Here is a 12,211-nt window from a genome sequence, read left to right on the forward strand (position 1 = left end):
GCTGGAGTTCCCGTCGTGGCGCAGTGGTTAATGAATCCGACTAGGAACCATGAGGTTGCGGGTTCGGTCCCTGCCCTTGCTCAGTGGGTTAACGATCCGGCGTTGCTGTGAGCTGTGGTGTAGGTTGCAGACGCGGCTCAGATCCCGTGTTGCTGTGGCTCTGGCGTAGCCCGGTGGCTACAGCTCCAATTCAACCCCTAGCCTGGGAACCTCCATATGCCGCGGGAGCGGCCCAAGAAATAGCAACAACAACAACAACAACAACAAAAAAAAAAAAAAAGAAATGTTGCCTAGCAGAACTGTCTCAGAGGTTTTGGTAGCACTAAAAGTACTATGGACCAGGTCAACAATAAAATATAAAATATCTGAAGAATGGAATAGGGAATGAGGGAAAAAAGGAAAATAAACAAATATTTAACTTGTTCTACTTTTTTCCATACTACATTTTCCATATTCATCTGTCCCTAGTTCCCAATAATAGAGAAATGTGTTTTATCTAATTAACTAGTTACCTTAACTGACTTGAGAGTTCTTACAGAACTTCGTAACTATTAAACTAGTTCTATTAACTCAAGGTTGGCAATAGAAAGAGCTTGTCTTCCCAAGCCCTTTGACTCTGAAAGGTTTCTACCTTATGGAAAGAACACTGCAGTTAGTTTTGATTTCCATGCCTAATGGGTCTGCTACAGGCCTAGATGCTTCACATGATACCTGTCCTCTACACTAGCACTGTGCAGTAGAGTAGTCGCTAGGCACATGAGGCTACTGAGCACTTGAAATGTAGATAGTATGACCAAAGAACTGAATTTTTTTTTTTTTTTTTGTCTTTTTGCCTTTTCTTGGGCCGCTCCTGAGGCATGTGGAGGTTCCTAGGCTAGGGATCTAATCGGAGCTGTAGCTGCTGGCCTACACCAGAGCCACAGCAATGTGGAATCCGAGCCGAATGTGCAACCTACACCACAGCTCATGGCGCCAGATCCTTGACCCACTGTGCAAGGCGAGGGATCGAACCTGCAACCTCATGGTTCCTAATAGGATTTGTTAACCACTGCGCCATGATGGGAACTCCCAAGGAACTGAATTTTTAATTTTAATTTAAATAGCCACATGGCTACTAGCTACCATATTAGACGGACAATTGCATACACTGGAAATACTACTCACTGCAAATATACCTATGCTGATTCTCAGCTATGTGTAACTGGTTCATAATTTTGTCTCACTCTATCAATATAGAGTTATCATTCTGAATAACTTGAAAGACAATATGCACAACCCAGCTAAAAACATAACCTCTCCATTTCCTTAGCCTTTCCATGTTCTCTATTTAATTCACTCCATACTTAAACTCTGAACCCCATTATTCCATAAACTTGTTCTGTACTCCAAAGTACCGATTCAGGCAGCTTGCTCTCTGATTACAAACATTCTTTCAGATTTATTGTTTAACCATAAATTCCATGAGTATGATCGGTCTCCCGGTCCATTAGCCCTCTCCCTTCTTTGTTTTCTTTTCCATGCAGTATAGATCCAGTAACCAACTAATTCAAAAAAACTGTTTGAATTCTATCATCTTTTGCCATTCCATTTTCCTATCTAATGTATTTAGCAAAACCCCCAATCCTTCAATAACTATGTGAACCCATTTTTCAGTTCATACAAATAAGCATTCAAACACCTTAGGGGAAAATTAGTATTATCATAAGTTAATGGTCAGTTTCAAAGGAGCCTTCCAATTACATTTCTACCTAGCACATCAGTCATCTTTCTATTGTTTACTTGGTATTCCTATCCTCTGCGATGACTTTTCTATGCTCCAACTGCCTTCCTCCTCCAGATTGGACACACTTGCCTCCTTTACAAAGAAAGAAGCACCAGTGAAAAAGTTTACCAATAACTGCTTTCATCTAAGCCACTCTTTTTCTACATTTATAATAAGGGAAGTGTTTCCCCTATCTAAAGCCAATACTACACTTGTACTCTGGCTCTTATCTTCTCCAGGTCTTCACAGAACTTAACACCAGTAGTTCTCAAAATGTAGTTACCCATATGGCTAAGAATTGACTACTCTTCGAAAGTAAAAACATGCACCATACAAAATGCTAAAAAGGTTCTTCATGCAGAAAATGATACGAGGTGAAAATAGATTCTTATAAAAAAGAAATATGGGGAGTACCCATTGTGGCTCATAAGGTTATAAACCCAACTAATATCCATGAGGATGTGGGTTCAAGCCCTGGCCTCGCTCAGTGGGTTAAGGATCTGGCATTGCCATGAGCCTGTGGTATAGGTCGCAGACATCTGCTTAGATCTGGGGTTGCTGTGGTAGTGGTATAGTCTGGCAGCTGCATCTCCAATTTGACCCCTATCCTGGGAACTTCCATATGTGGCAGGTGCAACCCTAAAAGAAGCAAAGAAAAAAAAATAAATATGGTTCATATGTGGTAAATATGTGAGCACTGAGGAAAGACAATTGTTTTCTTATTTTAATTTCTTTAAAAATGTACTATTTAAAGCAAAAATACTAACAATGAATTGTGGGGTTTATAAAATGTAAAAGTAAAATCTATGACAGGAAAAATAAAGACAATGGAAAAAAAGAAATGAAAGTGTAATACCGTAAGATTCTTACATTATACATAAAATAGTAAAATATTGGAGTTCCCATCATGGTGCAGCAGAAACAAATCCAACTAGGAACCATGAGGTTGCTGGTTCGATCCCTGCCCTTGCTCAGTGGGTTATGGATCCTGTGTTGCCATAAGTGTGGTGTAGGTCACAGATGTGGCTTGGATCCAGCATTGCTGTGGCTGTGGCATAGGCCAGCAGCTGTAGCTCTGATTAGACCCCTAGCCTGGGAGCCTCCATATGTCATGGGTGTGGCCCTAAAAATACAAAAGACCAAAAAAATAGTAAAATATCATTTGAAGATACACTGAGCTACCCAGGAAGCATATTAAAAATATTAGAGCATCCCATGAAAAATAAAACAAAGAGGAATACCTAATTAATCAATAGCAGAGATTTTTTATAACCTCTGAAAAATACTCAACAGCTCTAAAGGTCTGGGTAGCAAGTATTTTAGGTATTGAAGGCCATATGGTCTCTGCTGCAACTCTATCATTGTAATATAAAAGAAGCCATAGACAATATTCAATAAATGGACATGGCAGCATTCAAAAAAATTTTTATATTTCAGATGGGGGGCTAGATGTGACCTATGGGTGATACTTTGCTCATCTCTGATCTAATAAATTTACCCCTTAACAGTTAGGAAAAGAATTTTTATCATGAATGGATGTTGGACTTTGTCAAATGCTTTCTCTGCATCTATTGAGATGATCATGTGGTTTTTGACTTTTCTTTTGTTAATGTGGTGTATGATGTTGATTGATTTGCGTATGTTGAACCATCCTTGTGTACCTGGGATGAATCCCACCTGGTCGTGGTGTATGATCTTTTATACATGCTGTTAGATTCGGACGGCTAAAATTTTGTTGAGAATTTTGTGTCTACATTCATCAAAGATATTGGCCTACAGGGAACATACCTTAACATGATAAAAGCCATTTATGACAAACCCACAGCAAATATAATACTCAATGGAGAAAAGCTGAAGAAAGCCTTCCCACTAAAATCTGGAGTAAGACAAGGATGCCCACTCTCCCCACTGTTATTTAACATAGTACTGGAAGTCCTACCCACAGCAATCAGACAAACAAAAGAAAAGGTCCCCAAATTGGAAGATAAGAGGTAAAACTGTCACTCTATGCAGATGACATGATAATATATATAGAAAACCCTAAGGACTCAACCCAAAAACTACTTGAACTGATCAACAAATTCAGCAAAGTAGCAGGATATAAGATTAACATTCAGAAATCTGTCGCATTTCTGTATACTAACAATGAAATATTAGAAAAGGAATACAAAAATACAATACCTTTTAAAATTGCACCCCCAAAAATCAAATACCTGGGAATACACCTGACCAAGGAGGTAAAAGACTTATATGCCTAGAACTATAAAACATTAATCAAGGAAATTAAGGAAGAAGTAAAGAAATGGAAAGATATTTCATGCTCCTGGGTTGGAAAAATTAATATTGTAAAATGGCCATAGTACCCAAAGTAATCTACAGATCAATGCAATCCCCATGAAATTACTCATGACATTTTTCAGAGAACTAGAACAAACAATTTAAAACTTTAGATGGAACCACAAAAGACCCAGAATTGCCAAAGCAATCCTGAGGAACAAAAACCAAGCAGGAGGGACTTCCCGTGTGGCTCACAACATAACTATTCAGCATTGCTTCTACAGTGGCTGTGGCTCGACCCCTAGCCTGGGAACTTCCATATGCCACAGAGGCGGCCACTTGCTAAAAAAAAAAAAACAAAAAAACAAAAAAAAAAAAAACAAGCAGGAGGCATAACTCTCCTAGACTTCAGGCAATATTGCAAAGTCACAGTCATCAAGACAGTGTGGTATTGGTACCAAAACAGACAGACAGACCAATGGAACAGAAGAGAGAATCCAAAAATAAACCCGGACACCTATGCTATGGTCAATTAATCTTGACAAAGGAGGCAAGAACATAAAATGGGAAAAAGACACTTTTCAGCAAGTATTGCTGGGAAACCTGGACAGCTGCATGCAAATCTATGAAACTAGAACACACCCTCATACCATGCACAAAAATAAACTCTAAATGGTTCCAAGACCTAAATGTAAGACAAGACACCATCAAACTCCTGGAAGAGAACATAGGCAAAACACTCTCTGACATCAACCTTATGAATATTTTCCCAGGTCAATCTCCCAAAGCAACAAAAATAAGAGCAAAAATAAACTAATGGGACCTAATCAAACTGATAAGCTTTTGCACAGCAAAAGAAACCACAAAGAAAACAAAAAGACAACTTACAGAATGGGAGAAAATAGTTTCAAATGATGCAACTGACAAGGGCTTAATCTCTAGAATACACAAGAAACTTACAACAACTCAACAGCAAAAATTAGCCAACAAACCAATTGAAAAATGGGCAAAAGACCTGAAAAGACATTTCTCCAAGGAAGATACATAGATGGCCAACAAGCACATGAAAAAATGCTCAACATCACTGATTATTAGAGAAATGCAAATCAAAACTACCATAAGATACCACCTCACACCAGTCAGAAAGGCCATCATTCATAACTCCACAAATAACAAATGCTGGAGGGGGTGTGGAGAAAAGGGAACCCTCCTGCACTGTTGGTGGGAATGTAAGTTGGTACAACTACTATGGAAATCAGTATGGAGATACCTTAGAAATCTATACATAGAACTACCATATGACCCAGCAATCCCATTCTTGGGCATATATCTGGACTAAACTTCCCTTAAAAAAGACACATGGACCTGAATGTTCACTGTAGCTCTATTCACAGTAGCCAAGACATGGAAACAAGCCAAATATGCATCAACAGACAATTGGATTCGGAAGATGTGGTATATATACACAATGGAATACTACTCAGCCATAAAAAAGAACAAAATAATGCCATTTGCAGCAACATGGATGGAACTAGAGACTCTCTTACTGAGTGAAGTAAGTCAGAAAGAGAAAGACAAATACCATATGATATCACTCATATCTGGTATCTAATATACAACACAAATGAACCTTTCCACAGAAAAGATATCACTTATATCTGGAATCTAATATAAGGCACAAATGAATCTTTCCACAGAAAAGAAAATCATGGACTAGCAGAATAGACTTGTGATTGCCAAGGGGTAGAGGAAGGGAGTAGGGTGGTTGGGGAGCTTGGGTTTAATAGATACAAACTATTGCCTTTGGAATAGATTAGCAAAGAGATCCTGCTGTGTAGCACTGGGAACTATGTCTAGTCACTTATGATGGAGCATGGTAATATGCAAAAATAGAATGTGTACATATATGTGTAACTGGGTCACCATGCTGTACAGTAGAAAAAAATTGTATTGGGGAAATAACTACTAAAAATAATAATAATAATAATAATAATAATAATAATAATAATAATAAAATAAAACAGGAAGAGAAGAGAAAAATTAACCCAAAGTGTATATAAGGATGGAAATAATAAAGATACAAACTGAAATAAGTATCATAGAAAACAAACAGTATTGTTAACAAAGTCAAAACTTGTTCTTTGAAATGAACAACAAAATTGATGAACCCCTAACCAGAGCAGAAAAAAAAAAAAAAAAAAAAACAGAAAGAAAACATAAATTACCGGTTTAGGAATAAATGAGGGATTATCAAAACAGATCCCATAAACATGAGTTCCTGTCGTGGCTCAGTGGTTAACGAATCTGACCAGGAACCATGAGGTTGCGAGTTCAATCCCTGGCCTTGCTCAGTGGGTTAAGGATCTGGCGTTGCCGTGAGCTGTGGTGTAGGTTGCAGACACGGCTCAGATCCCGCGTTGCTGTGGCTCTGGCATAGGCCGGAGGCTACAGCTCCAATTCGACCCCTAGCCTGGGAACCTCCATATGCCACAGGAGCGGCCCAAGAAATGGCAAAAAGACAAAAAAACAAAACAAACAAACAAAACAGATCCCATAAACATTAAAAAGTATAATGATGAAATATTATAACCAAATTAAAACCAAAAGGTACCACTACACATCCACCAATAAATTTGATGTCCTACATGAAACTGACAAACTGATTCTAAATTTTGTATGGAAATTCAATGGACCTAAAATAGTCAATACAATTTTGAAAAAGAAGTGGAAAATTTATAGTACCTTAAAAATATGACTTATAAAACTTCCTATAAAGGTACATAAATACATTGATATAGAATTAGCATAAAGACAGACACAAAGATGCCTGTCACAAAAATAAAGTCCAAATGTAAATAAGTAAACACACACAAGTGATTTTGAATATAGGGGCCAAGGTAACTGAAGGGAGAAAGGATAGTCCTTTCAACAAATGGCACTCAAACAACTTATCATCTATATGAAAAAAATAAACTTCAATCCTTACATCAAACTACTTATAAAAATCAAGTCAAAATGACTTAAAGCATTTTACCTAAAACTAAAAAAATAAATTTTCTAAAGGAGAACATGGGCCAAAATCTTTTCTGCATCAGAGTAAACAAACATTTCATAGATAAATGACAAAAATGAACCATTACATTTAAAACTCTCCAAAAATTAAAACTTTTTCTACTTGAAAGATACCATTAAGAAAATTAAAAGGTAAATCACAGAGTGGAAATAATATTCTCAATACACATCTGACAGAGGACTTTTATACAGAAATAGAAATAATTCTTGCAATGGAATAAGAAAATAAACTACCCAAAGTTTAAAATATTAAATGATTTGAGCATATATTTCATGAAGAAGACATATGAATAACCAATAATAATAAGGACAGTAATAGATGCTTAACATAATTAGTCATCAGTGAAATGCAAATTAAAACCAAAAGGTACCACTACACATCCACTAGAACAGATAAAATTTAAAAGACAAGCAGTGCCAAGTATTTGACAGGATATGAAGCCAATGAAACTCACATTTAGCTGCCATTGAAAATGTCAAATCCTGCAGCCTCTTTGGAAAAAGACTTTGGAAATTTCTTAAAAATTTAAACTTTCTTTTACCATATGACCCAGCATTTCCACTCCTAGGTATTACCCAAGAATGGTCAAGATACGTGTCCACCTAGGGACACGTACAAGAATGTTCTTAACAGCTTTAATCAAAATAGCCCTAAATGGAAACAATCTAAATGTCTATCAACAGGTGAATGGATAAACAAATTGCTGTAAATCTATATAAGGCAATACTGATCAACAACAAAGAAACAACATAGATGAATCTAAAAAAATGTTAAGCCAAATGAAAGAAATCAAAGATACACATATTGTCTGATTCCATTTATGTGAAACTCAAGTAAAAGCAAACCTAATCTATAGTGATACTGGATGAGCGGTTGCCAGGCTAGAGTAGAGGGAGGATTAAAAAAGGGAACTGAATGGAAAAGAGTACAAAAGAAATTTGGGGGATAAAAAAATGTTCTATATCTTGAATATGGTGGTACTTACACACATGTAAACGTGTCAAAATGCACTGAGCCATGTATATTTTTTCCTCAGCTAACTTCCAGTTCACTAATATCTTTTCACCAATGTCTATTCTCAATGTTCAAATTCTGCATTGAGTTTTTAAGCTTTGTGTGCTACATGTAGTCTGTCACTTACTCTTCTTTGGCTTTGTTTGTTTGTTGTTTATGATCCTTTAAATATGTAAAAATGATTCTCAGCTCACAAGCCATACAAACACAGGCTGTGGGCTATAGTTTGCCAATTCCTGATATAATCCAACTTGCTAATAGAATACGAGAGAAAAACCATACAATTATCTGAGGAGATGCATAAAAATATATTGACAATACCCAACATCCCATATGATTTTTTTTCTTTTTCTTTTTGTTATGATTTTTTAATTATGCATAATCTAGGAAGATAACTCCCTTAACCCAGTAAGATTTATCAAATTATAGTAACTTATAAAAATCTATACCTGACTTCTTAACAGAGAAATGTTAGAAAAATTCTTAAGATTGAGAACAAAGTAAGGATGCCTGCTGTGTCCACGTCTACTCAACATTGTGGTCCTAGCCAGGGCAGTAAGGCAAGGAAAATAAACAAAAATGTTAGAACAAATAATATGATGTTCTACATAGAAAACCCTAGAAAGTACAGGTAAAGTATTATTAGAATTTCAAAGAAGTTTAGCTACGTGGCTGAGTGTAAGAGTAATGTATCTCTACATTTATTCATAAGCCAGTTATTCAGTTGAGCTTAGTCTGTGGAAGCTCTTGAAGGAACTAAACTAGGCAAGGTTTCCTCCTGAGAAAATTTTATCTTAGCTCTTATTTAGACACTACTAACTGAAATTACCCCATTCGGGTAATTTGGCTTGACTCCTTAATGTGAGAGTCAAGGATTCAAGGCCCAATCTACTGGTGGTACCCAAATCTTAGTCTTCTACTTCCAGAAGTGGGTTTGGGTTTGGTATCTGTCCACAGGATAAGCCCATCAACTAACTGTTCACAGTGTTAACTGTAATTTTCATTGGGGTTTGTTGGTGTTGTTTGTTATTTGCCCTTGGAGATTTCCTTTACTCTTTAATGCACTGCTGTAATAAACCAAGTGTTGGAGTTCCCATCGTGACTCAGGGGAAACTATCTGATTAGTATCCATGAGAAAGCGGATTCGATTCTCGGCCTTGCTCAGTCGGTTAATAATCCAGGGTTGCCATGAGCCATGGTGTAGGTCGCAGACTCGGCTCAGATCTGGCATTGCTGGGGCTGAGGCTTAGGCCAACAGCTGTAGCTCTGATTCAACCCCTAGCCTAGGAACCTCCATTGTGTGGCCCTAAAAAGACAAAAAAAAAAAAAAAAAAAAAGTGTTGAATCCAAAGTCTAGCTGTATCATAAAGGAAGGCCATTCTGAGCAAGAAGATTTATAAAAACTTTAATTATTTTTCTGTTTATAATAAACAAAACCCAAAAATATCAACAGTGGTGTCAAGTAAGTTATGAGTAACCCATTTTCTCTTCTGTATTTTCCATATCTTCTATTCATGATCTTATTTTGTTTTTATATAGAAGCAGCAGCAATATAATTTTTTTAAAGAAATTATATACAACACAAAAAAACTATTTATTACTGAAAAGCACAAAAGTATTTTCCAAGCATATACTTACTGTCAAATGATATCTTAATTAACTCTTACAAAAATTCTGTGACTTAAGCATCCTTATACTTAATTTTTCAGAAGAGGAAACTGAGGCTCAGAATGGTTAAGTTTTTCTTTGTTTTTTGTTTTTGTCTTTTTAGGGACGCACCCACAGCATATGGAAGTTCCCAGGCTGCGGGTGCATTCAAAGCTACAGCTGCCGGCCTACACCACAGCCATAGCAATGCTGGATCCAAGCCGCATCTGCCACCTACACCACAGCTCACAGCAATGCTGGATCCTTAACCCGCTGAGTGAGGCTAGGGATTGAAACTGTGTCCTCATGGATACTAGTCAGATTCGTTTCTGCTCAGCCACGACAGGAACTCCCTCAGAATGGTTAAGTTATTTGAGCAACGACAGTACTGGGACTTTAATTTAGAACCACTTATTCTAAGGCCAGTGCTTTTTCCACTGAACCATGCTGCCTCCCACAAGAGAGCATTTTCACATTACACCTGCTAGTTCTAATTAAACAATAGTAATTAAACAATTCTCCACTCCTGACAACAATATTTAAGCTACTGGCATTTTAAAAAATTAATATGAAGAGCTTTTTATCTGTTGGAAAATACTAAACCTAAACACAACTACAAGGTATTTCAAAAAGAGAAGACTCCATTATGAATTAAATGCCTTTTCAAAGCATGTATAATTATTTTATCTATTAATGGGACATGAAGCATAAAAATGTTGTTTAGTCAACAACATAGTGACCAATATAATTATAAAAATGTTCAACTTAACTAGTAATGAAAGAAACACAAATCTGAATAATAATGATATATTGATCAAACTGGTAAAAGAAAATTAATAATAATAGCTAGTTTGGGTAAAAAGTGAAACTCTCAGGCATTTTAAGAGAGAAGGTAAAAATTTGCCATAGGCCAATTGATAACATTTACACTTCAAAACATGTGGCTCTAGACCTACTAATTCATCAAGGAATTAATTCTGAAGAAATAATCACAAAAATGCATAGAGTTAGCTACAGGGTTTATTTATATTAGAATTATACTAGCAAAAAAAAAGGGAAAATTATAAAGAAAGGAAAACTGAAATAAATCTAAAATCTAATTAACCTAGGAAATTAGGTTTATAACTCAAAATTAAAAAAAAAAACAACTAAATTCCAGTTTCAATATGCACAGGCCAGGAGACCCTGACCAAGTCCATTAAACTTTCTCGATTTAACCAAAAAAAAATGGGAACAATAATAGTACCTATTTCACAGGGGTAGTTTAAGAATGAAACAAAACATTTCATGCAGAGACCGCAGCACAGAGCCCAGCATATGTATGCTGTCCATCAGTAATATATTTAATGTGGTGATTAGGAAGGCAGATGTAAAATCTGACTCCCTAGGTCCATAATCTACTAATGGTTGTACAAATTATGTGCCTCTTTGTATTTCATTTTTCTCATTACAAAATGAGAATAACCCCACAGAGTTTGTGTAAGCATTACATGGAATAATTGTTTATAAAGTATTTAGCACAATGCTTGTCAATCAGGAAGTTCTCAATAAACTCTCGCCATTTAATTATTAGTATTGTATTAGTATTTAGCTATTAAATATGTATTATTTGTGTAATAAATTTTATACCAACTCTGAGCTGCTTACTGTATTAGGTATGATACATGATACCTGCTATCTAGGCTGTGTTATATCACATTGGTTTTCCTGGAATTAGTTGTTCCATTCCAGTGTGTATAACCTCACTAGTATTAAAATCATAAACTAAAATTCCATTACGTTTTACAGCCAACATTTCCAAAATATACTTTAGTCCTAAATCCATTAATGATGTTTTCTAAATGACAACTATTTTATAATAACTTTTTTTCCCTTCTAAATACCTTTCCCACAGATAAATGACAGGGAAAACAACTCTTCCTAACCAAACCCCAACTCCTTCTCAAATACACATGTATAAAGGAATTAGGGAGACACACGCCCAAAAACCTTTCAAATCCAGAAGAATCTGGATTTTCAATGTCTTTCTAAAACAAAAAAGAGAAAAGAACTGAAGAAAGGAAGAAATAAGGAAGACAAGTGAAACAAAAAATAAAATTATTACTAGAGAGTTTAAGTCGTGGCTCAGTGGTAAGAAACCTGACTAGTATCCAAGAGGATGTGGGTTCAATCCTGGCCTGACTCGGTGGGTTAAGGATCTGGCATGGCCGTGAGCTGTGGTGTAGGTCACAGATGCGGCTCGAACTCACACTGCTGTGGCTGTGGTTTGGGCCAGCAGCTACAGCTCCGATTTGACCTCTAGCCTGGGAACTTCCATGTGCCGCCCCCAGGTGAGGCCCTAAAAAAAAAAAAAAAAAAAGAATAAAATTATTACTAGAAAAATCTCCTCTTGGTTCCAACTAGCAAAGCCAACTTCTACATTCTTAGTACCTGGGAAT

At 36.4% G+C, this 12,211-nt stretch overlaps 2 protein-coding genes across 37 annotated transcripts in view; one reads left to right on the forward strand and one right to left on the reverse strand.

Moving 5' to 3' along the window:
* Nucleotides 1–12,211, reverse strand: part of CCDC171 (coiled-coil domain containing 171) — a 351,755-nt gene that overhangs the window by 132,626 nt on the left and 206,918 nt on the right. The window lies entirely within an intron of this gene.
* Nucleotides 4,269–12,211, forward strand: part of TTC39B (tetratricopeptide repeat domain 39B) — a 562,176-nt gene continuing 554,233 nt past the window's right edge. Inside the window, exon 1 of the mRNA XM_084985288.1 lies at nucleotides 4,269–4,328. The gene's annotated coding sequence lies outside the window, so the exon portion shown is untranslated. The remainder of the gene's footprint in view (nucleotides 4,329–12,211) is intronic.

Source organism: Sus scrofa, chromosome 1 (assembly GCF_054392235.1).
Source record: "Sus scrofa isolate SSC_HxYL_T2T_F1_AM1 chromosome 1, Sscrofa_HxYL_maternal_Yorkshire_Landrace_v2.0, whole genome shotgun sequence".
Taxonomy (NCBI): domain Eukaryota; kingdom Metazoa; phylum Chordata; class Mammalia; order Artiodactyla; family Suidae; genus Sus; species Sus scrofa.